General features: G+C 41.7%; 1 protein-coding gene across 3 annotated transcripts in view; it reads left to right on the top strand.

The window, feature by feature from the left end:
* Positions 1-26,636, top strand: part of mgat3b (beta-1,4-mannosyl-glycoprotein 4-beta-N-acetylglucosaminyltransferase b) — a 74,992-nt gene that overhangs the window by 17,792 nt on the left and 30,564 nt on the right. Inside the window, exon 2 of one of the 3 annotated variants that reach the window (XM_056372984.1) lies at positions 2,576-2,683. The exons of the other annotated variants lie outside the window; for them this stretch is intronic. The gene's annotated coding sequence lies outside the window, so the exon portion shown is untranslated. The remainder of the gene's footprint in view (positions 1-2,575; positions 2,684-26,636) is intronic. 3 annotated transcript variants of the gene reach the window in all.

Below are 26,636 nucleotides of genomic sequence, written 5' to 3'. Positions count from 1 at the left end.
TTTTAACAATAAAAGTGATGCAATCACCTAGTTCCTACATTTTTATTAAATCTACTGGACTTGAAATGGGGGGGGGGGGGGTTATCTCAGTCATCAGTGGTTTGCACTGTGGCCTCCTAGCAGGAAGGTGCTGAGGTCAAGTTAGCTCCGTCTTCCTCCCACAGTGTTTCAGTATCTTTCCGTCAACAAACATCACTTTTTAAAATAGCCTGTGTGTGAGAGAGTGTGTGTGAAGGGGGCTCTGGGCTTATTTTATTGCTCGTTTTTGAAGAGTTAATGCAATGTAAAGATTTCAGGCAGCACGTTACACACAATTTCAGTTTGTGTGTGTGTGTGGGGGGGGTGTTATGGATGGCTTAAAGCAGGTATGTGAGTGGGGAACATAGTGAGCTAGCAGGAAAGTGGCAGGTTGTATCATCGGCACACACACACACACACACACACACACACACACACACACCAGAAGCACAGGACTGGAGTTATTCAGAAATGTTTTTCACAGCTTCATGCAGAATGTGAGTTGGATCCTTGGTTGTAATCTGTTACTCTTATGTATTGGTTGATCTTTAGTAATTATCCAGCTGCGGTTCTACTTTCTCCTCCTCCATGGGAAGTTTTCATTCATGGATTTACTCTCGGCACCGGTGGGACAAAGCCGTGGTGTAGGCAGAGCCGAGCTGGAATAAATGACAAAACCCACTGCTGGGGGGATTCACACTCTCTCCCAAACACTAATGCTCTTACTGCGAGTGACCTGTGGCTGCACCATAGTGAGTTAGTCTTAACTTCCTTCATCAGCAGATGCACATGCAGACAACAGGAAATATTAAAACATACTGAGGTTTTATAGAGAGTTGCACATAGAGAGAGAGAGAGACTGGTGGCTTTGTTAACACATGAACACTTCTCCGCTGTTGCATGCTGGGAGGGGGTTGAGTGTTGTCTACTTAGCTGCAGGAGAGTAGGATCGAACTGGAGGATCAATGTTAATTTAGACATTATTAATACTTGCTGTATTAAAGATTTTTAATTTATAGGCATAATTATGTGATTAAATACTTTATGTCATAATCATCATGTTGTTTGAAACCCTCCGGCAGACTATTTGTTTTTTTTTTTTTATATTGAAATACAAAGGTGTAGAATTTAATGTAGTGCTTGATCTGAGAGGTTTTGCTTGATGATTTACGGTCTATTATTTTTCCATCTCGTGTAAACGTTACATTCTCGTCCCCTCCCCCCATTTGTTGTAATCACCTGAGGCATTGGATTTGATTTAGTCAATAAGCCGTGTGTGTGTGTGTGTGTGTGTGTGTGTGTGTGTGTGTGTGTGTGTGTGTGTGTGTGTGTGTGTGTGTGTGTGTGTGTGTGTGTGTGTGTGTGTGAGAGCTAGAATGAGGAGTGAAAGAATGATGCATTTTAATAAGGACAGTGGGATGTGGGAATATTCATCATATCACACCTCGCTGTCTCCTCATGGCATCATCTTGTTACCAACATGGTTGTTTGTGTGTGTGTGTGTGTGTGTGTTACAGAGCTGTCATAGGCCTGTGTTAAATTGAATTCACACACACACACACACACACACACACACACACACACACACACAGAGGTCCTGGTGTAGAACAGCTGGGAGCAGCTGGAGGTTCAACACACCGTCTCATGAGATCACAGGTTCAGTTCCCACCATATTTGATAAGATTATCCCCCTGCTGCTGATTAACCATGGCCTCTGACCTCTAAAGCACGTACGTCGGTATCTCATAGTGATGTACCTCTGATTGTTGTTGTTGGTTGTTTTGCTTGACACTTATTACTTACTTAATATAGTATTTTTGTGTCAAAACTTAACAGCAACATTTCCTGCTCATGTCCTTGTTTTAGACAAACCTTAAACTGTTGAATCTGAAACTGATTTGGTTCACAAACGTTTCTTCAGATTTTGAAATCAACAAAGTTTGGAGAAGATTAATATGACAATATACTGGAGTTTGGAAGCTAAACCTTTATTCCTAAGAGACATAAAGGCGCAAATATGGACAGAAATCTATTTATGCTCTAGTGACACAGTATTTTTCTATCAGTGGCTCATGTGATGATGAAACTTCAGACTCTTGCAGAACTTGGCTGTGAAATCCATGTTTCTCATATTGTTTCGACTTTCTTTCTGAACAGATGCAAAGAGAGTCAGGCTCAGCGCAGCAGTTGTGTTATTTGGCATGAAATTTATTGACTAAAATTAAGATTGAGTTTGAATTAAGAGCACATGTTCGACATTTTCCAACAAACACAAAGCCGCGGGAACAAAGTGATTAAAACTATAGTCTGATTTATTTATTTATTTATTTTCTTATCATATGTCTCTCACTTGTTTTGGATTTTAAGCCACCGTGTGTGTTGCCAGCATTACAATAAGCCCCGTATGAGAGCTGCACACCTCACTGCCCTCGCTGCCGCACAGTCGAACACTGAACACAGTGTTTCTGCTTGATGCTTCACTCCACCGGTGGTTCATTGTTCTGTAAAGGTTGTGTAAGGAGACACCAATCCCACCGGTGCTGTTTCTCTGTCGTAGATACCTGGAAGACAATGGCGAGCTGAATAGGTGGGACCGGGCCGCGGATATTATCTGGCAGCAGCGAAACGAAGACAGAATGTAAAGAAAGGTCATGTGAGAGATCAGGTGTGTTTGGGACTCTGTGTGTGTTTGTTTTCGTAGCATCAAGGTCAGACTCTGCAAAAACATAAGTCACAGATACACAGATAACAGGTCAGTCTTACACACCTTGTATTTACTGTCAGTAACCCAAGGCGCTCGTTTTACATCAGTTACTACTTTTACAATGTGTACATGTCAAACTGTACATGCATAGACAAAGACATGGCTTCGGGCGACTTGTACGTGTCATACTTCACTGACGTGTATTTAAAGCAGAAAACACATCGGGATAATGTCAGTGTGTCACATGTCATTTGATTCTGTTTGTTTGAGTGTTAGATAATATCTGTGAGAGAAAACTAAGATGCAAACATGAAAATTTATACATGAAAAATATAATACAACACAAGGCACAGTCAGAATACCTGTATAATAGGCCCTTAACCCCCCCCCCTTTTTTAATCATAAATAAGACATACAGTAAACACAAAAATACAAAGAAATCTAAGTAGGTACGAGCTAAGCTATTAGTGTGTGCATCTAAAATCAATTCTGTATAAGAAAAACGCTGCCCACTCTCACCAAATGACTCCTCCTGTGGAAGGAAAGCACTTTATTGGTTCTAACTTTTGCCATAAATCATGTGAAGATGTTTTAAGAACACGCTGTAAGGAATACAGAGATACTGAAGACCTCTGAGGTTAGATAAATCCTCCTCTAGTTTTGGAAATTTACAGATGATAATGCCCCAGTCTTGAAACAGATATGTTAACTTTCGGGTTGCAACCTTTGGTAAACGTTTGCTGCGTCATTCTTATCAGTCAAGTGTGAAGCTGTGTATTGACCTAAAGCGTTTCCTCATGCATGCATTCTCTGGCTCTGCCTCTGAACTTGCAGGACTTGAAACATGTAATATTCATGTAGTCACTGTGGATTGCAGCTCTAACACCGAAGACAGATGTGTTTTCATATCTCTATTGTGTTTTTGAAGTTGTGAAAATGGGTGTTTAGGTATTATTATATCCATTACCGATGAGTGTTGAAGGGCCATTAGGTTGCCCTGTGTTACCTTAACACGTGGCATGATGAATAGCTTTCATAAAGCATGTTGCGGTTCACCGGCAGTACTTGATCAGGGCCTGTAGTGATTATAATTCACAGGCTGACACGCCAGCCCGTCATCACATTCGCTCATGATGGTATTACATCAACGTAATGACAATTCAAAGATGGCTTTATTGAGGATTACGTGAGTGCGAGGCAGGGTGTGTGTGTGTGTGTGTCTCATGGACACACACACACACACACACACACACACACACACATACACACAGACCCCCACCTCATCAGGAGCTGTGATACAGCACTATTCCGGAGACGGGAGGTGGTGCAGAGTTGAATGGGCTTCATTGTGTTCCAGCAGCACTGTCTTGGAGACAGGCTGGCGAGCCAGCCAAGCGCACACATACACACACATGTTGTCATAGGTCACTTTCGGGGACAGTACCCTTAAGCTTTACCAGTTCACTGGTCTTTAGTCTGAAATTTGTCCCCAAATGTAGCCTATGACAGATATATATACACACACCCCACCCCCCCACCCACATGTAAAGTATCTTGTACCCAGGCCTACACAGACCTACCCCAAAATGCTTTGTCTCTCGCTCTCTCTCTCTCTCTCTCATATATATATATATAGATAAAGAGACACACTGTACTGTAATCAACAGCAGTCTTGTTAATAGGCGCTGCATATGAAGGCTATTTGTCCACATTAGCTTCTGCTTGAATCTAAAACTCATTATACATCTGACACTTCTACACACACATTGTAGTCAAATCCGGTCATTAGGTCTTTTGTTGCAACCATAGTGGAAATCTGGTGTCCAAATATTTCTTTTATGACAAGTTAAAATTCAGGTCACATACGGAGTATATCATCCTTTATATTTTCTCTTTTCAAGACCATGGGGAGTTTTAAATTGATTGATTGTACGGAAATGATGAAAGATGTAATTAACCACGCTAGCAATGGTGGTCTGTTGACTGGTCCACCATCCTGGTCCAGAGTGAAAATATCTTATAGGGTGAAACTTTGTACAGACAATCACGTCACCCAGTCATTGAATTCTATCAATCCAGTACTTAAAAATTAGCATGTTAGCATGCTGATGTTAGCATTTAGCATAAAGCGTTGTGCAGCCTCACAGAGACATTAGCATGGCTGTGGACTCTTAGCCATATGGATATTAGCTAATGCTTATAAAGGAATATAATATGAATCAGTCAGCCCCAGCATGCTCATAAAAATGTTCTTCATACAGGTTTCTTTCTTGAAACTGTGTTTACCTAACTTCATGTTATTAGCGTTTAGCTTTACTTTTATGTCTCCGTGTTGAATTGGATCTGTTTGCAGAGTCAGTCGCTCCTCATGCTTGTTTGGAGTGTGACTGTTGTAGCCTTCTTTTGTTTGGTATGTTAATAACCTAATAAGTCTTATACTAATTGTCTTCTGATTAAAGTTATTATTATTATTATTGCAAATGTTGATTATAGTGTCAAAAGTGTTTCCACCCAGAAAGCCTTGGCAGTATGACAGTTGCTTGTCTGTCTAGCCTAGCTTGTTGTTGTTGTGTTGACAATCCAATGTTCAATCCAAGACGGGGAAACACTATTTGTTACGAAAGACCAACATTAAATCAAACATGCTAACTCATTACTTAGAGTATTACAGTGTGTTTACTACCTAAACTTGGTTAGAACAACTTCCCGCTACAGATTTAGGAAGTGAAAGCCACAGGGTTGCTGATCACTGCAGATATGCCATCACATTCAATGATAAGGATCAGAACATGTTGTAGCTATAGAACCTAATGTCTTTTTTCGGTAATCTACTGATCATCTGCAAATGTTTGAGGGCCTTCAATTTTTAGAGCATGAATGACCCATGTGTCTCTGTTTTGTGTTGGAATTTTTTTCAAGTTAAAAGGAAAGGAACATTGTTTTCCACAATGAATTAAAAAGATTAAATGCAATGAATCAAAACAGATCTCTAACTAGATTTCATAGATAGATACCGTACTTTACTAACAGACAACACCATGAATAAATAAACACCACAGTACAACATGTGATGAAGCTGAGATATTACAAAAACTACACTGAGGGCTGGCACACACACGGCTGTCGGCTGTGTGCACACATGCTGTTAGATCTGTCTTCTCTCTCTCACTCACACACACACACACACACACACACACACACAGATGCTATGACACTTCTCTATTGTTGCCACACAAAAACACAAGCTTTCCTTTTGCTCTAAACTGTCTCTCTTTCTCACACTGTGGAGTACAATCAGTGGATATGTGACACACAGTAAAACGCCACTTGAATATAAATCAGCCAGCAGGAAATAAAGGCCCGCAGGCAGGTAGAATCGTTCATGCTGTCTGTATCAACACAAATAAATGACAGTCATAATCATCCTGCGCAGACTTCACATGGGAAATGCCTACGTGCTGTATATGGGAAGTACACATAAACAACAGTATAGATGCAGTGTGTAACTTCCTCTTTACTTAAGGCCTCACTTTTGACACACAGCACTCCTGGCCGCCTTCGCCACAAACGTTTTCTCAAGTCATTGTTTACCAACCTTTACACAACCTTCACTTATACCAGCTTGAGCATGAACAAGCAAGATTGTTCTGTATATGCACAAATAAACCCGTCGGTCTGGGTTAAAGAACAAAATGGAGCTACGAATGGAGAGAGAGAGAGAGAAACATTTTCTCAGGTTGCTTAAATTTAATGTCCCTGTCAGGTTACAGACGCTGGTGGGGAATCTTCTCCTCACACGGAGTGACTAATCAGAAATTTAGAGTAAAAGAAACAGTCTTCAGTCTCAGTGACTCAGGTTGTGTGCAGTTTATTTGCAGAGCGCAATCTGCATTTATTGCATAATTGTTTTACAATCCTGTTTTACAATCCTCAACAGTGAAATTATGTGATTAAAGATTCAACAAGACTCGAGATCCAACCTCGACTCTGTTACTTTGCAGAAAGTTTACAAATATGATTGCATATATAAACTGCAATTGCATTTTTGCAGTTTTACATTAAAGCTCAGAAGATGACCACTATCATGAGCCGGGGGACTGTTAGCTGATTCAGTGGAGCTGTAATGTTGTAAAAAGCCTTGCTCACGGACTCCCGTTAGTAAGGGAGAGATGGTAAACCATTTTCCCCCTTCTGAAGATGTCAAGGTTGTGCTTATCACCGCAAGGTCACTTGTCTGATCATCTGTTGTCTAATTGTAACACACACAGAGAGACACAGAGACACAGACACCCACAAACACAGTCACACAAAGTTTCGTCTCATTTTCTCATTTCAGGTCACCTCCTACCTCTCTCTACCTATTTTTGTCTCCTTCTCTCAGACTGACTCTTGTTCAATGTCACGCTGCCTCTCTGCAGGTCTGCTGCCATTACTGCCAATCTGCCATCACAGTGTGTTTCATCATAGTGCCGGGTTGTGGCGGAAAGGCTGCTGAAAAGAAAAGCTCTATTAATACACACGTGGAATTTTGCTTTTAAGATGAACTCGTAGGATTTCAGTGACTCAAGTAGCTGTAAGGTGCTAACTGAGAAAACGTGGTGTATCAGGACTGTAGATGAAAGATATTATAGTAAATATAAATACAAATGTTTTTCTTTACCTTTTACCCCGGTGCCGTAATCAAACCAAAATTTCCAGCGATACCAAAGAAATCTTATCAGTCTCTCTCTCTTTTTTTTTTTTTTTTTTGAGTCCTGGACTCACAAGTGATCAAACAAATTGGCAGTGTCACCTTTGGTCAATAACCATGTTGCGTTCACAATCTGGTAATTGTGACTTATAAGATGAGGTGGGTGTCTGCGTCATTGTTTTTCCAAAAGTCTTAGTTTCTGTGCGTCCGGACTACAATGCATGAGCGGAGTTTTCAAACTGAAATGGCTCCATGGAGCATTTCCAAAAGTTTCTGTTTTTAGGGGCTCAAAAACTCTGGAGTAGTCGACGCCAGGCGTTAACGTATCGCAAAAGTGACGTGTTTTAATACTAAAACCTGCTAGTGTTGATTAGTGTTTGCACTCGTGTCATCCGTACCAGCAGCTTTGCTTTGAGGGAACACGGGCTAATGTTAGTTGAACAGGACCGAGGCACGTGACAGTACAGTTCATGAACGCAGCATCGGGGGGAAATAATGACCAAATTAAGCTTCATGAGCAGGATTACAACAAATTTGCTTTATCATCAGTCGTTGAAAATGTGTCTCCCGTTGTCATTTTGCTACATTCAGCACATTTTTCACGCCCTCTCGTTAATACTGTGGCACATTTAACCTGTGACATTCTGTCTACGGCTAACCAAACGAGGTTCCCTGCAGTGTTTTTATAGCAGAGGCAGTGAAAATGAAAACTTCTATAAAAATAAAATTTTTACATTCAGAATGTCAGATGTTTAATGGCTGTGATGATGGTTTGGGCCGTCGTCCACAAACTAAAAGAATCATGGGCTGAGCAGTTTACTGGTCAACGATAACTTAAGGAAAAACAACCACAAAGAAAAAGATCTCTTTTTCTTTGAATGAACCATTTATTGTTAAGAAAAACGACCTGGTGTGAAGCAGGAAGTGTGTGTGCGCTCATACTGATGTGTGCGCATATTTTGAACGTCCATAATTCTCTCTTAAAGACTCATTGGCAAGGCATGAAGCCCCCTGACTGTTCTGTACCCCTCACTGTTTTCAGCCACATAATGCAGCATTTCATGAGAAAACAGGGAGGCTTGTTTGTGCGTCTAAATGATCCACTTTATCTATTTGAGCATACAGCCGTATTTGTGTTCAAATTGCGCCACAATTCAACCAGATGGACGGCTCCGCCATTGTCAGTTTAATCCAGAAATGTGTTATTCTGTTTCGGTTCAAGACTTTCTTTGTCCTAAACGGGGGAAACTTCATTTGTGGTGAATCAAAGAATACAATACACACTCGCACAACAACACATGCATGAATGGGACACATTAAAATTAACAATGGCGGTGGGGAGACCCTCTCACCTTTGTTGTCAAGAGTGCAAGTCGCTGCGGGCTGAAAACTCATCACGTTAAGAATAACCTCATGTCACCCCACTGAATCGCACCCTGTCTCCTGCATTGTCCTCCCCTCCACTCGCACTAATTGCTCTCATTTAAAGAAATCCACCTTCTTCCTCTCCCCTCACTTGTCTTTACCGAGTCCTCTCCAACACGGCCCTTTTTTAAAAGGTCACAGGAATTTGTTTTTGCTGTGTGTTGCTGGGGAGCCGGAGCAGAGGCTTTTCCCCCGCCTGCTCTTCTTCTTACAGATGGTTGATTTAAACAGAAGTGATCCAGGAAATGAAGCTTATTCTGCTCTCGACGGCAAAAAAAAAAAGTAAAATATAAGCAATGCAAAGAGCAGGAAATTGAATGAGCAGTGAAGTGGAGGGCGGCTGGAGCGTTTTCTGAGGTGAAGCTTTGCGGCAACTTTGGCGTCTGTAGAGGAGAGTCGGTGTGGGTCAGAGCCGGGGTTCACGACCACTTGAGCTGCGATCAGATCAGTGAAAGAAAGTATTTTCTCTTCTCAAATTATTTTATGTGAATGAATTTCACAAACCTAATCTTGTGTAGTAGATTTATTTAGTTCCTTCCATCTCACAACCTCTCACATAGTCCTGACTGCTTTTTTGTTTTTTAGTTTTTGAAGGTCCCATGTTGTATAAAGTGAGATTTCCATGTCTTCTTTGATTATAGATCAGGTCTAGGTTCTATATTAATACTGTGAAAGTATCAAAACCTCAGTCCACAGAGAAATGCACACACAGCCTGTATTCAGAAACCAAGCCTTCAAATGAGCCGGCAGGACTTCTGTAACTTTGTGATGTCACAATAAGGCCCCGCCCACCTGGACCCACCATCCAACCTTGCAGGATTTGGTATCTCTCGCTATATTTTGATTTGATCATTCAGAAACCAGTCAGCCAATCCGAAGAGAGACTCAGAGCCTCCTCTCTTCTGATTGGCTCACTGACCTGCTGTTACTGTAGATCTCAAGAGAAAAGCCTGAGAAAGGAGATGTACAACTACATTAAGATGGTTTTCGGTTCTTAAAACGAATATATCTTATTATGGATATCAACACAAAAAATAAAATGCCGGAAAAATGTAAAATATGAGACCTTTTTTAATATAACTACACAGCTCAATATACAGGTTTTTGGACTTAATCCTCATGAGACAAACCTGCAGGCATATAAAGTACCTGTGAAACAGATGGCAAAAGAAGGAAAAACAATTCTTAATATGAAAATGTCTAAGAATAGTTTAGGAGTCAGAGGCAGGTGTTGTGTTTTGGGGGGAACAGGTAGCTCGAACTGATGGATGGCTTTTCAGTATTTTTAGCGAAATGAAAAAAACCCTCAAATCCTGGCAGAAAGTCAAAAGAAAACATTGATTTTTTAAGTTTTAATCAAAAATTTCTAGTACAACAAATGCTCTGCAAATTGTTTTGTTGATGTTGGTGCAGAAATGATTTATCCACGGCATCGATTAAGACCGTGTAATATGATTTTTAAATGTCTGTACTCAGAGGAAAAGCTGCAAAATTCATTCTCTGTAGTGTTTATTGACACATGAGTGACGGATTGCATCTGACGGCAATATTACTGTTCATGACTGCGTGTCATTGTAGTCAGACAGAAACCCCATTTCTCCAAAATGACAACTTTTTTTTTTTTTTTTTTTTCATCTTGACACAGCTATAAGTGAGTGATCTGTGCAGACTGAAGGCCCCAGTTGCTCATGTTTTCTCCCAGTGTCTTTAAGTTTATTGTGTCCTTGGCTAAATGTTAATCGTTTTCAGGATGGAACGACATTTAAAGCAGCATTTACAACACCATGTCTTTTAAAATCCACCGAAAAACCAAACTAACGTGATGTTTCAGGGTTAGAAGCTTTTAAATTGCAAATTGACCCTTCGAACCTGATCTGTAGCAGAGGAAATGACACGTTTACATAACCTTTTTTTAATTAGTTATACATCATAAAAGCATTTACCGGAACTTGTGCAGAAATTCTTTGCCCACTGAGCACAACATCATTCCTCAGGGTCCAGTTCCAGCTGCGAGCCCGAATGCAAAACAGCACTCGGAGGGAATACGCCAGCACATGCAAATCTACAGCGGCTATTAGATGTAAAGTCTCTCATCCTGCCATCACTAGAAGGAGGGCTTAACGGCACTAATAGGCCCTCTGTAAGTGTGTGTGTGTGTGTGTGTGTGTGTGTGTGTGTGACTGATTGAATGCTGAAGAGTCAAGATGAGGAGTAGCGGACAGATGTTGTTCAATTGCCAGCAACTCAGTTAAACCTCATTGCTTGATGGGAATTATACAGTGTTGTGTGTGTGTGTGTGTACTTGGACGTATCTGTAGCTGTATGATACGAGTATGAGTTTTCTATAGTCTGAAGCAGCCATGTTAGTAAACGGCATCTTCTGCCCGTCTGTGTTTGTGTATATTTTTGTCGCTTGTTTGTCTTTGTGTTGTCATTTATTTCTCATCCTGTACCGTCTTAATAGCAGGGGAAAGGTGCGAGCTGAGTGTGGCGCTCGCCCACCGCTCGCGTCATTAACGGGCTGTCTTCCAAGGTTTAATGAGCTGCCAGTCGCCTCTCCCTCCTCTCACAGGTCCCTCCACAGACAGACAGACAGACAGACAGACAGACAGACAGACAGACAGACAGACAGACAGACACAGACAGACAGACAGACAGACAGACAGCTGCAGTGGCCTGATGGAGCAGGTGCTCATCTGCTAATTTTTGAATTTTTGTGCAGTTTAAAAAAGAAAAAAAAAACCTTTATTGTTCCTCGGTGTCAGTCCATGTGACATCCTGCATGTATCAGGCGGAGGCTTTTATTTACGTCAACAGAGAGGTGGCAGGTAGTCATTAGAGGTGGGTTATTATTTCTTCTGGCGTGTGTGTGTGTGTGTGTGTGTGTGTGTGTAGTTTTGACTCTTCTGTGAAGTGGACATGTTTATAGAAAAACTTTATGTATACTGAACTTGTATTAGACATTTCAGGTTGCTGAGTTGAGATGTTTCCTGTTTTTGCCGCCACGTCTGTGGTTATTTTTTTATATCTTTTATTTTTAAATGTTTATATTTTATCATATATTATTGACAATTTTCTATTCATGCTTCTTGACTTACAGAACTTGTTTTATCTTTATATTTTTCTATGTACAAGGTTTAATGTTTGTCATGCACCAAAACACAAAGGCAGATTCCTCGTGTGTGAAAACCGACTTGGCAATGAACCTGATTCTGGCTCAGATCTGGCAAATGAACCACTAACATGCTTGCACTTGTCTTCTCTTTATTGGTCCATTGATTCCAACTCTGGCATTTTGTTCTCAAGATTGTACATTTCCTTCAGTCATTATTGAAAAAGGAGTAAAACACTGTCCAAGCAAGTGAGCTTGCTGACTCTCAGGTAGCAAGTGATTAGCAACACAGCTAATGAGATCACTAGCAATGAATTGATTTCGCAATGAAATGTCACGGTTTTAACTGCCGTTGAGACTGGGCCTTTATACGGGTGTAAATACATGCTGCTATAAACTGCTTGGGTAATAGCTACAGCCAGAACTACTAACAGCATTAGTGGAATAAATATTCAGTCATTTCAAACATATTTATTTGTATAAGAATTAAGTTAAACATTTTGGTATCATTTTGGAATAATTGACAGAAAATTCACTAGCAGCAAATTCGATGATTGATTAAAGGTTCCCATATTTTAGTAACAACAGGTCAGTGAGCCAATCAGAGGAGAGACTCTGAGCCTGTCGTCTGATTGGCTGACTGGTTTCTGAGAGATCGACTAAAAACATAGCAGATTTCCGGTAAACACTCCAAAGAGAAACCAAATCCTGCAAGGTTGGATGGTGGGCGCGGCATGGGGTGTGGCTTAGAGCAGTGACTGCTTTGTTGTGACATCACAAAGTTACAAAAGACCTGACGGCTCATTTTAAGGCTCAGTTTCTGAATACAGGCTGTGTGCATTTCTTTGTGGACTGAGGATTTGATACTTTAACAGTATTAATATAGAACCTAGACCTGATCTATAATCAAAAATGACGTGGAAATCCACCTTTATACAATATGGAACCTTTTAATGTTTAAGGAACATTTGCTGCCCAGACTCTCAAATGTGAAGATGTCCTGCTTTCGTTTGCCAGATGTGGTTAAATATCTGGGGTTTTCTACTGTTCTTCAGCCAAAATATGAAGAAAACATATCGGACTTGCATTGGATATTTTTCACAGTTTGATCAATGAAGTAATCAAGTATCAGCAGTGATTAATATAATAGGTCTTTTATAAAATTTTACACAATATCTGCTTCTGTAGACATCATAGTCTCTGCGTTCCGACTTGTTTTTTTAGCCCTAGAGATGATTAACATGCCGCTCGGTAACGCTCGCCCTCCTTGCATTTTGCAGGAAATTTGAGTGTAATGTTCTTCCCATCCGAACAATTAAGCTTTTCATGCTGTGCTGGAGCTGTATCAGCATCATTTGCCTGTGGTGTCGCTTTTACGTGTGGCTCATGCAAAGTTAAAGGTCGACTTTGCAGGTGAAGATGAAACTTGCCTAGATCTGAAACAAATGGCAGTTGACAGAGTGCATCAGTATGTCAGTGAAACCATGGTGCTTTGAAATCATGTGGTGGATTGCAGAGTTTCATTTGAAGCAGCTGAAAAATTCGGTCTCTCTGGGTGAGGGATCTGTTTGATGTGGCTTTACAGAAATTCTGCATATTTACTGCACATGTTGAAGTGTCACAAGATTAAGGCCAAGAACAGGAAACAGTCGCATATACTGTCATTACTGTTATTGGCAGTGTCATCAATAGTAAGATTTGGTTTGTGGATGTTTTGTTTCAGCACTCACATTATTATTATTCCTCTGGTAGGAGAGCAGTTTGCGATTCTGTTGCAGCTACTTCCTGTGCTGCATTATGGAGAAAAGTTTAGAGAGATTAATTGTCTGAGGCTTCATGTTTGTTTAGTTGAACCCCACCACCCTCCCCTCTGCTCTTCTTCCTCAATTAAAGCAGAAAAATACAGTGCAAATGAAGTCAGATTATTTACATTTTTATTTAAATTTTCCATTTGCCTCCAATCAACCAAAGCACAGGAGGAGCCTCAAGTGGCTCATCAAGCCGCTGTGACCCGTTTGCTCCGGTCTGATTTTGGAAAATCAACAAAAATAAAGTAGCAGCAGAGAAGATGTATCAGTCTGCATATTTTTATTTTGGTGCTTGTTGTCAAGGAAGAAGCTCAGTCACCATGGCTCTGTCACAGCCATGTCACAATGGGGAAAAGTCTATTAATAATACACAAAAGAATGAATCTTGAAATGCTTGCCATGGATGATAGAAAGCTCCAGAACAGATACGAACTTGCTGTGGTTGTTTCTCAACCTGTTGTTTAGATATGAAGACACATCTAACCGCTGCTAAGAGTCGGGGCTGATCACGATGAGCAGAAGCAAAGTCACTCCAGTGTGCCGTGGCTCTTTTTATAGACTGGACTGTAAACTCATGCCAAGAATAAATCAGGTGCCCTGAAGCGGTTTGGCTGGTTGTTAACACATGAGCTGAACTCAACAGTTAATGCACAGTGTCTATTGACACTTGACAGAAACATTTTTCCAGTTATACACGCCTACATGCATTGTTTCACGTTGTGACTTGACCACAGTTTGTCTTCCACTGATGACTGTTCCTCTTTTGAATTCACGTTTTCTCAGGCTCTTGTAGGTTCTTGTAAAATTAGACTGAGAGTGGAAATGTAACGAACATATCTCTGCAGGGGCTGATTTATGACTCTGCAGCTACACGTTCATTTAACTACAACAAAATGATCCGTTACCTGATGCCGAGTTCATTACTGAAGTCTACAAATCTAATTTCCTTCCCTCATTTAATCATCATTTTACGTCGTCGTGTTAATGTAAACATCGTGCTCCAGTGGCGGCCGCGCCTTGGAGCTGCTCCCCCCTGCCTGAATGAACACCTATCTCACTGTTATGTCTAAGGCCATTTGAAGTTTGTCATCATGTTCTCACCCCCGGTGATTTTTTTAGTGATAATAATGAATAATGTATCACGTTGATGTACCGTAATGCTTTGCAAGGAGCTCTGAGCATTTGGCTGTGCAGAAAGCAAGTAGCTCAGTGTTGAGTGCAGTCTGAAGCCGTGCAGCACTGGGAGCTTTAAAATGTCAGCAAACTTTCTTCCCCTCTTTCTGTGTAGACCCAAGATGACAAAGGAGGCAAAAAGCAGGTAGAGTTGTGATTTCCGTCTTTAAAAGGCCTGGAGCAGAGAGGAAGATGGAGACAGGAAGAAAAAAAAAGACTGAAGGGGGAGACAGGAGGAGAAGAGAGAATGACAATGAGGTGTCAGCAAGGCGAAGATTGAAAATGGTGACAATAGGTGTTATTTGTGTGTGTGTGTGTGTGTGTGTGTGTGTGTGTGTGTGTGTGTGTGTGTGTGTGTGCGCGTGCGCGTGTGCATCTGAGTGTGCACATCTGTGTGGAGATTAGCATGAGCGCTAGCAGGAGAGGGAGCACAGCAAACAGCCCAGGGTTATTTACCCAGCTCTCAGAGGGATCGGACTGCTAGCATGCCGCCGCCTCCTCTCTCTAACACAGGTCTTGCTGACAAGTAGCTCAGGGTGCCTGACATTTACCTTTTCAACCCCCCCCACCCGCCCACACACACGCACTCACACACACTCACTCACATGCACGCGCGTTTTCTTTTACTTTTACATTCCTGACCTTTCCACTTAGCTCTCAGAGCGCAGGTAGGGCTTGTGCTGTCGAAAGGGAGAAGGGTCGGCAGAGATAAGAGCACTTGAGATGCTAGTCGGTTAGCTGAGCAGCTTAAGGTGGACTCCTCTGGCAGCGACGCATGAGTTGAATGTAGAGCTACAGTAACTGACTGAATGTTTGTTGTTGGGCAGCTGCTGACGAATCATCCAAACAACAGCCTGACTTTATGTGGGTCTGTGCACCCATTTTAAAAATATTTTAGTTACCTTTGGTAGTTTGCCATTCAGTCAGTTTTGGTTTTATTTCTGCAGGTTCTGCTTCCATTGATGAAAATAAGTCCATTTGTGGCATTCACATAATACCATCACAGGCTTTGAACAGTTTTCAGAGGGACTATTTTTGGCAGGAACTAGTCCCAATGAAAACTGTTCACAGCGAGGTTAGTGGATTATCCAGAGTTAGGGGGATTTTGTTTCTGGAAAGGCAAGTTGCTTTTCAATTTTATTTATTTATTTTTTTTTTTTAAAGCTGCACCAGTGGATATTTTCTACATCAACAATGGATCAAAGACTGTTGAATGTGAAAAGGGGGGGTCACTTGTAGCGACAAACTGACACAGAAATGATCATCTGTCTCTGCAGGTCCCCTCCTCTCTACAGAGTATTTTAGCATCTTTGAGCACATTATTTTGGTTTTTACAGGCCACAGCTTTACACTACCAGCACCAACCTGCACACAGGCGAAGTTAGCAACTAGCTGGAGAACACAGTGGAGCATTTAGTGGCTAAAGAAAGAGATATATTTGTTCATCAGGAACAGATGTGGACAAAGTAAAACAGCTCCATTACTTCAATCAAAGCATAGATAGTGTGTGTGTGTGTGTGTGTGTGTGTGTGTGTGTGTGTGTGTGTGTGTGGTGTGTGTGTGTGTGCGCGCGCGCATGTACATGCAACACGAAGCCTGACTGACAGTGTAGGAGTTGGCTGGGATTGTTTTGTTTTTTCTGTGACGAACACGGTCAATCATTTTCAAAATAAAATAAAATAAATTCCGCTTATTACCAGCCCTGCTTCAAAGCAACGGGTACTTCATAGGAATGTAGTGGAGTAAAAGTCATACGTTTCCAAAACAAATAATACTCAAGTAAATACAGATACTCAAAAAATATACTGAAGTACAGTACTCAAGTAAATGTACTTTGTTACTGTCCACCTGCAGCTGAAAAATCTGTTCACCTCTTTGTGCAGGGGAAAATTCACATACAGAGATTGATGTCTGAAACCTTGGCCCAAACACTATTGCCATTGCTAGAGACCACGGAAAAGGAAGTGAGTGAAGTGCTTTGTGTAATGTGAGTGAAGCAACCCTTCTACATGAGAAAAGTGGGCAGGGTCAGTGATGAAGGGAGCCTCCCTGAAACTCCAAGTCAAGCATTTCCAGATTGCAGTCTCTGATCTGGCAGCTGAGAACCTTTTTTAAAAAGTGTATTAATCAGTCTCTCTCTGCGACTCTCCTTCACTGGTTCTGACAGCGACTGGTGCCGACGAGCCGGACTCTAGCCACCGTGACCTCAGTCGGCCAAGAGAGTAGTGGAGTTTCTCTTGTCTCGTGCTCCGCCTGCAGTGCGCTGTTTTATCTCTTCATCTTCATATCTTTCTGCTTCTCATTTTCTGCATATACATTCTTTATCTTGCCCTCTTCTCTTACCTATTTTTCTGTCTTGAGCCCATTTATCATCTCCTTTATCAGAACACTGCACAACATGTACTTCTTACTGAAAGGACATGCATCGGCAGTGTATACAGATGATAATTTACCCTGAAATCATGCATGCACTATTCAGTTACTGTAATTATCTGCCTCTTTCTTTCACACCCCCTCTCTCTGCAGCCTTTTGGGTTATTATGTAACAGCGCTGAGGTCAAGGACATCAGCATCCTTTTTTTTTTTTCTGCACAGTTCTGCAATTAACTAAAGCTCTTCACCCAAACTGCAAAAAATCCACAGCTGTGCTCAGGTCAGTTCAGGCTGCACAGCTCTTACACCCCGACCAGGTGAAAGCTGTGAATCCCAAGTCTGTTTAAAATAGGGAACGGATGTACGTCATCGGCTGAATGGGAGGCTTCTATGGCAACACTGCAGGAAGCAGATCTGAGGCTTCATCTAAGTGGCACTTGAGCCGCATCACCACAGTGGATAATATTGCATGATCTTTCTCTGCATTTCACAAACTCTTTTTCACCCAGCTCGCACAATGGCAAGAGGTGTCTGAGCGGTGTGTTGTCAAACAGGGCATCTCCGGGTATTTGTGGATTTACTTTAATAGCATTTCCTCCAACTGTGCGTCTCAGTCTGCACAGAACGGTGCCTGACTGAAAAACACTGAAGAAGGTTATTTGAGTGGAAATAGGTTGGCGGTCAGTGCATTCCCAATTCTTTTTAGATCCACTTTTGATTCTCCAATATTAAGACCAGAGCTGACGCCTCATGGTGTATTGCTGTTGCTATTGGAAGCAACAAAAATTTATGTGGCCTTGAGCTAGTTCCCAAGCAGATGTCTTTAAAGTGACGCATCCATTTTTATCCTTCCGACGGGTCACAGGGAGGTTAAAGGAGGATTTTAAGCCGCAGGGGAGTCGTGGATCGTGGAAAAAGGGAGTGAAGTTCGGTTTTAAGAAGTTATATTTCCTGACATTTTTATTTGCTTTCCATCTGCTTTGCTTCCCTGTTCTGTTCTGTTCTGTTCTGTTCTGTGCTGCTGCTAAAATTAACTTCCTAAATGTCAAGCCTGAACGTGAGAGAGAGGGTGTGGTGTGCAGGCTCAGTGTTATGGTGATAACAGTAACACACACACACACACACACAAAAAGCTAGTCTCTTGTTCACTCTTGCAGCAAAAAGGCACACACAACACCCCCCCCCCCCCCCCCCCTTACACACACATACACACTTCACAAATGCACACAGTCAGAGCCAACAACTCTGAATTCCCAGCGTGCACGGCGCCTCCTGAACTGTGCCTGTAGCAGATAAGTGAGCAGTGTGGTGCAGAGACGAGCCTTGTGATCGCACAGTTGGCACAGTCCGGACAGCGCCACGGCAGCACAAATGTGCCAGACCCGATCGGACGTCTCCGCTCTCACACGTGCAGCAGCGACTACAGATCAATCTGTCACACGGCTTGAAAAAAAAACTCACCCTGAGACAGGAAAAGATCTGTGCAGGGGGCGGCGGGAAAAGGGGGAAGTTTGTGTGAAGGCCCCTCTGTGCTTGTGTCTGAACGTGTTTTTCGGGGGGTTATGTGAGGTGAGGTACGTGGTTGTGGTATGAGTCAACAAATGGGTCGCCTGGCCATTTGCAGCTTGGACAGTGTGTGTTGACTCAAAGTAACTCTGACGTGAGTTGACAACCAATAATATCACAAGAAATAAAAAAAGGACTTAACTTTAAACTAATTAAGTCACAATTACAAAGGCAGTTTCACAGGAGGGTTATTATGATTATGTAGCTGAATGTTAATCAGCAGCATGTGTCAACTTTCAGAACAGGATTCTTCATTAAATACTTTTTATGCGAGTTTTCAAAGCTGCGCACAGCAACTGAAAAGTTCAAAGCAGTCTGTGACTAAATTACAGGTGCAGAGACGGAGCCAAAAATGAGATGAAAATCATAAGAGAACTTGGCTTAAAGGAAGAGCTTCTTGATTTTCAAATTTCAAACAGCCAAAGCCTGAACCTTAGCAGAGCTGAAGTCTGGATTACACTCTTTTTTTTTTTTTTTTTTTTCTTTTTTTTCTTCCTGAATCAGCTGAAGAAAGCCAAAGATTCTTCAGCTGTTGCCAATTCTTTAATACCCTGTATTGGTTTGTGCAGCTATCTTAAGGCCACATCAACTCTAATTATTGCTCTGCATGGTCAACAATCAAGCAATGTTACAGGAATGGGTGTTCCCCTATGCCACGATAATGGTCCCGTTAAAAACAGAACACTTGAACAAGTTCAGACTTTCAGCCTTTAATTGGACCCACCAGTGGTTCATCACTTATATATCCAAAGTTTTCCTCTTCCTTTTATCCCACAATGAACTCCAGTATCTTTCCACGCACATTTCAGACCTTCAGACTCTGCTCTCATCGTGACTTTGGCCTTTGACCTCCATGGTTGCTTGAGCTTTTCTTCTCTTGCAGTTATTCTCAGTTGTTATAAATAAGGATGGCGCTAACGGCTAAATTATACATTCAGCACTGATGAGCAGAGAGACACCTGCCTGTCAAGTCAAGCAACAAACTCATTCACTTTCACTTTCATCCGAAACCTCCTCAGCTTCCTTCTGTTCTCACACAACTGCACTTTTCGTACTTCTTGTTTTCAGAGGCCTTTGTGTTATTTCCTGATTAAAAGAAATCGGCCTTAATCAGGACAGAAAAGTAAAATATGGTGATATGATCCAGATACAGTAGATATAGTTAGTGAAATATTAACTGCACATGTTTGTGAAGGCTCAAATATGAGGCTGTTGTTGCTGTTTTCAGGATTAAAGGTTAGATTTTAGGTTAGAGATCCTTCTGCATAACTTCTGAATTTTGACTCAAGTTCTACATACTGAGAGCTGTGTTATGTTGAAGTTGAAAATGAAGCTTGAAGCTTAAATGGGCCATTTTGTAAGTTTCCTCTGCTGCTGAATGTGGTTTTTTGCCTGGAGTGGGCGGTGGTGATCGAAGCTTCGTTGTCTTAGCAGCGCCACGTCTTACGGGCAGATTGTGAGTCGCTATCGGAAAGTGATGAGATGGGCCAGGGCTAGCTGTTTAGCATGCTAACTACAGTCGAAGAAAAGACGTGATATAAACAAGAGTTAACATTGCCGTTGCTCTCCACCTCTGGACACAGCTGTTGGTGAGTAAAGGAATTATGTTTGAGGCTGAATTCTCAAAGTTTCTGCTAGACTGGTAAGAAAACATCTGTTAATGCTAACGTTAGCTATGTAGCAGTAGCTAATTCTGGAATCTGACATTTTCATTAACATCTTTGACCTCTGATGCTAAGAATCAGAATGTTTGGCTTTCGGTTTGAGGTTGAGGCCATGATCACCGCTGTTGTGGTTTCTGTTTATTCCAAATAAATCAAATTTTCCCCTGAAACATAAAATGGAAACTAACTGAATCCCTAAAATGAAGAAATTGTGAATTACTGCACTGTTGTAAAGAGTTGGCTGATTGAAAGGAGCATATTATACATTTGTTTGGAGAAAAATATTGCAGATGACCTACATTCAGACCTCGTATCTCACCTCTCCCACCCCTCTACTCCCCGTGTCTCCCGCATGAAAACACAGATTTTGTGTGAACTTTTTGTCTGGAGAGCACATCGGAGGCGAAGGGGGAGACTGGTGGCGTGTGCCAAGTGCTCTCAGGCCTTCGACTGGTTGTCTTTTGCAGTAAGTGAAGAGAAGATGACAACGGAGCCCGGGAAGAGACGAGCTGAAAGCAGTTTTACCCCGGCTCCCTGCTTTTGCAAGATCACATAGCTGACAGGAATCACCTGATTCCTTCTTTCATCTCGCTTTGTGGGCGTCTGTTACTGCATCTCTCTCCAACTTCACTTCTGTAATGCGCCACTCTGCCTCCACCCTACCCTCACCCTCCATCTTTTACTCTGTCACTCTCTGTGTTTACATGCACTCGAATAATTTGATTAGAGCCAGCAGGGTAATATTGCAACTGTCAGATAAACCCCTTTAGAGTTATCTTACTCGCATTAAGGTTGTAATCGCAGAAGCAGAACTCGATTAACCCAGCTGGATTACTCAAATTCCTCTTGGCACCTATCAGCTTAGTGATTTCCTTCTCTTGAATAAAAAAAAAAATGTCATTGCTAGCAGCTAGCATTTTTTTTTAGCAGGTGACAGCAATAACAGCTTTAGTTTTTAACACTGTAAATAACTCGGCTTGTGCTAAGGTGCTATTTCGTCATCTATCTGCAGTGTACAGTGTATGTACAGTGTACTCTCCCACACATTAAACCAGCAGTCACCACCGGTGGATAGAACCAATATTATCAGCTGATTTTAGCTTATTATACACATAGTTTTTCAATGCACACGTCAGCTAATAAGAAACAAGAAACTGCAGTAGAAAAGATGGAAAACTTCCTATTAGCATCGCAGAAAGGCAAAAACAAGAGAATGAAGGCTTAATTATTATTAACTCATAATAATGATTATTTTCATTATCCATTAGTCCAACTGTCATTTCTTTATAAATGTCAGAATAATGTCTTTAGATGTTTGGATGTCCGTTTCTTGGACAAGCAATAAATTACAAAAGCAGCAAAACCTCACATTTAAGAAGCTGGAATCTTGCTAGTGATTATTCGATTAAATTTAATGTTTATGTTTAATGTTTAAAATGTAATCTTATGTAGGTCTTTATCAGTTGTAAGGGATCCATATCACGCACACTGCTCTTGTTTTACTTACAAAGTGATCTTAATGCTCCACCCATGTCGTGTCCCCAGGTGAGGAACAATTATTCTCTCGCGGGATCATTATCATTAACGGTGATTTGTGTGCACCCTGTCGTGTTGTATTCCACATATACATAATATAAAAGGAAGGGGAAAAAAAAACATAATCAAGTCTACTTTATTATTTTATTAATAAATTATTTACAGAAATTACCATGAATTCAAACATCAGTGATTAAAAAGCAACTGATGTCTCATTGGAGATAAATCGAGCTGCTAAGCCAGAGCAGTGTTCATGACCCCCCCCCCCCCCCCCCCCCCCTCTGGTTCCCCTCCTCTCTGTGATCCCGTCGACAGTCTCCATCACACACTCGCAGCTACACACACAGCGCTTCCACTGCGTCTCTCCCACACATCTCTCTCTCTCTCTATTCCTATTTCTTTCCCTTCCTCCCTCCTTCCTTCCCTCGCTCACATCTCCAGTCACACATCCCTCTGTTGCACCGGCGTTCGCACTGACGTTCCTCTTCTCTTCTCCCACTTCCCCTTTAAAACTGCCCTTTTTTGCCTCCTCTTCCTCCCTCTAGCCGTTCTTTTTTTTTTTTTTGATTTTTCATTCTCTACATTCCTCTCTCTAATCAGTGTCTATCCCCTCTCTTCCCTCCCTCTGATCACACTTTCTCCTCGAGTGCCTCCATCGACCTGTAATTAAAAACAGTTGCAGAGGCCGAATGAGCTGCGTTCAAGTGTAATGCCCGTCTCCTGTTGTCCTCCTGTTTCTCAGCGTGGAGCTGCAGAAAACATTACCAGCATCAAAATGCCTGTTTGCCACTGCAAGAATTCAATGTATGGTTGTCAATTTCACAACTGTGTGTTCATGTTTTTTTGTTTTTTTTCTCAACTTCTCAGTGTTCAATATCCTGTTATGCATAACACAGCAACAATACTGGACACAATGGCACCATTCTCCGGGTCCATCAGGCCTGATTCCACTCATTCAGCAATTACCGCCTGGCTGGTAGACTAATGCAAAGACCATAAGGCTTAACAAGAGCCAAAATGGAACCTTTCTAATGGCTTCCATCTTCCTGTTTCCGCAATAACAATGGTGGCCACACAGACAATAGGAATGTGTCAGCGAATCTCTGTGTTATTTGGGTGTTGGCCTACTTTAGCTAATCCCAGGACTGTGTGTATGCCTGTAGTTTTGTGTGTTGCTCGGTTTACAAGTAAACCATTGTGATTGGAGCGTCACTGACATGGACTATAGACTGGTGGCCTGACCTTGGTGATTGACCGGATCGTTAGCCGGCTGCCTGGTTTTGTGAAATGCAATGCTTTCAACTTGAGATGATGTAGTGGATTGAAGTGGGGGGGGGCAGCAGCAGAAAGAATAAAAAATAGATGAAAGGATGCTGCGAGTACAAGCAGGTGCGCTCCTCACAAAGGCCGGCTCGTGCTGGGGATGTGTGCTCATATGGACAAACAAACAGACACGGAGAAGCGGAGGTAAACTCCGCCACTGTCTGCTGCCATTTCGTTTTTTCTCCCGCACAGAGAGACACAGTGACGCCTGTCGAGCTCATACCCCCACAGATCCACTGCAGGAGACCACTGTCAACCCTCTAACATGCTCCCATCCTCTCTCTCACACACACACACACACACACACACACACGCACGCACGCAAACAAAACTAATGACTTCAATAGTTCAGGCACAAATAGAAGAGGTAGTCCTCGCAGCAAACAATTCTCAGTTCAGCAGGCACCCGAGAGGAAGAGAGGGAGGATGGGAAGGTTGGGAAAAAACAAAAAAAAACACAGAGAGAATTGGTGTTTTCATCCTGTCTTGAAAATAATGACACACCTGGGGAAAGCATTGCAACACAGAAAAGCATCTTTGTTTACTGTCAAGATGATCTGCGGAGCCCTGTCATTACCACTGATGTTACACAAACGCTAGCATGAGTCAGCTCGGGCCGCCGTACAGTCACCACGCAGAGCGATGACGAGCTAATCGTATAGCCGAGATGTAGCTGCTGGCCTTTTACCTTTCTAATGGAGTTCGAAGTGAGTGGGCGTGGCCAAAAGGAGGAGGATGGATGCTGCAATTGATTTAAAAAGAGAGTGAATCACCACAGTGAAGATTGCTCTTTAAGCGAGCTGTGTTCATTAGCCGAGCTGCACAGTGATGTACGACGGTGCAGGGGGATTGTCGGAAATTAGGAAGATCGATGTTGTAGCCTTTTGTAGCCGAGGGACGTGTTCCCTTCGGCCACAGATGTATAATTGGCTTATCTTTTTAATTTGGTGTTCAGTCAACATGGAGTGTGGCAGCTGAACCGGGATGAGCGGGGTGGGAGCTGCAGGGACTCGTGTCAGCTTTTCAGGACAGAGAATATTCTGGAGACGCAGGGTGGGAAGAAGAAGAAGGTGATGATGATGATGATGATGAAATTCACTGTATGGTGCGACTGGTTCTCTGTGGATGAGACGGTAACACTCTCAGTCTTAAACTGCAGGCCTCATTAGCTGTTTCTTCATGAGCCCTTTTAACTGAAAAATATCATTTCAGTCCTCGGCCTTTCAATCACGGCCGCCTTCATCAAATATGTAACATACCTTACATAAGTCCTCTAACATTAGCTGACAAGGCTGCACAAGTGAATTATGGGAAGTCCTGCTTTTCAAATTCAAAACACAGGAATGAAATCTGATTTTACCCTGTAGCTCATTCTAATTAAAGTATTAAACTTTAGTCACCGATGAACTAGTAGTTTGACAAAATAAGAGCATTTTCTAGAGCTTTCAACTACTTCCCATGGTCTTTATCAGCAGATGGTGGTTTGTACAGGGTAGTTAAAATTAAGGATTTTATATTATTAAAGGTTAAGTTTGTTAAAAATCTCTAATTGCTTTGTTCAGATACAATAAACAGTCTGATATTTTCAATTATGAGCATGATCTACAAGTGAAATGCTTCTGTTATATGTGAATAAACAGGTTACTGAAACCGTAAAATAGAGAAAATGGATTTCTCCTTTCACGACTGACTACAACTGATTAGAACTACAACTAGAAAAAATGCTTTATTTTGGCCACAGTTTGGCTTTTAACCAGTTTGTACAGTCACAGTCACACGTCAGCTTTTTTTCCCCACAACTTTTTTTTGTTTTTGCTGAGGTGGCCGTTATTTTGTATTTGTGAAAGACGTAGATTTGTGGATGTATTTGGAGAATGTTTCACAGTGAGAACAAAGTGATGTGACGAACAAAATGAAAGCACATAAAAAGTCACAAACTGCTGCCCACGCACGGAGTGGACCCACAACATCATCACCTGCAACAGCACAACATCTGCGCTGACTGACACAGTTACAACTATTATTGTTGCAGCTAAAAATAACAGGCTCGATGAGAAATCATAGCAGTAACGTGACAGGTTTCTGAGCTGCAGGTGAAGCGCTCAGTAAAAATAAGTGAAACTGTTGTGAGTGACTGAGAGCAGGAGAGGAGGAGGACAGTGTGCCATCACAGTAAGAGCCACATTCTCTACCACCGGTAGACACTGCAGAGAAAAAATTAAACTAATAACAGAGGAATTATTAGCGCGAAGCTGAGACGAGATGAGGATCTGAGCATGTGTTCACTGCGCCTGTGAGCTGCTGGTGTCAGAGCGTTTTCAGCAAGAGAGAGTTGGATTGAAAGAAAGGAAGGAAGGATGTGAATGAAGAGAAGAGCTGAATCAGCCTCGACAGAGGAAAAGAGAAAGTTCAGCTGAGCGAGGCTTTATTGTCCCTGAGGTACGCTGACTGTGCAGCTTTCACAGTTACAAACAAAAATATACAAGTACACAAAATCAAAACACCAGACCATCACTACTACTACAGCTGGAGCTCCATGTGCACCTCAGCTCCTGATACCAATGTAAGATAAACTGCTGCTGCTGATAATATTAATGGATTTATTTCTAATGATATGAATATGATGAGAGTGATAAGAACATGTTTTCTGTGATATTGTGATGTTGGGTTTAGTTTGGAGGCAATATTGTCTTAATAGGTGGAGATTGCTGATATCTGATGCTGATAAAGGTGCGTTCCACCAATTCTATGTCAAAGTGATTTATGTCAGCCTGTAAAAAAGCTGTTGTATTGTATGTAAAGTATTTTATGGCTCTGGTGGAGCTTTGTCAAGTCTGAGAGTCAACCAAGGATGCCAATGAGTTGCATTATGGGAAGTGTAGGATCCAGCGTTGTTGGAGCTTGAGCCATAAAACCAGAGAAAAATCTAGTTATTTGCTGCTTCAATTTTGACCTTTTTCCCCCTTAAATCTGTCTCTGAAATTATCCAGCCTTCCCAGTATAACATTTAAAATCAATATAAAAATGACCAGAATAGAGTGGTAATATTCATCATTTGCTTTCTTTAAAAAATTCCAAAAATGTGCGTTTTGTGACAGATAGAGGGATGAATGGATGAAAAGCTCATGGGCAAGATTCAAAGCTTAGTCATCATGGCATGTCAAGCTTAATTATATAACAGATTTTATTCAAAAACATGGTGCTTTACATAATGCATTAGTATTAAAATGAGAAATACAACATC

The sequence above is a fragment of the Seriola aureovittata genome, chromosome 3 (assembly GCF_021018895.1).
Source record: "Seriola aureovittata isolate HTS-2021-v1 ecotype China chromosome 3, ASM2101889v1, whole genome shotgun sequence".
NCBI classification, from domain to species: Eukaryota; Metazoa; Chordata; class Actinopteri; order Carangiformes; family Carangidae; genus Seriola; species Seriola aureovittata.
Note: the sequence above shows the minus strand (reverse complement) of the source record. Positions and strands in the feature narration are given on the sequence as shown.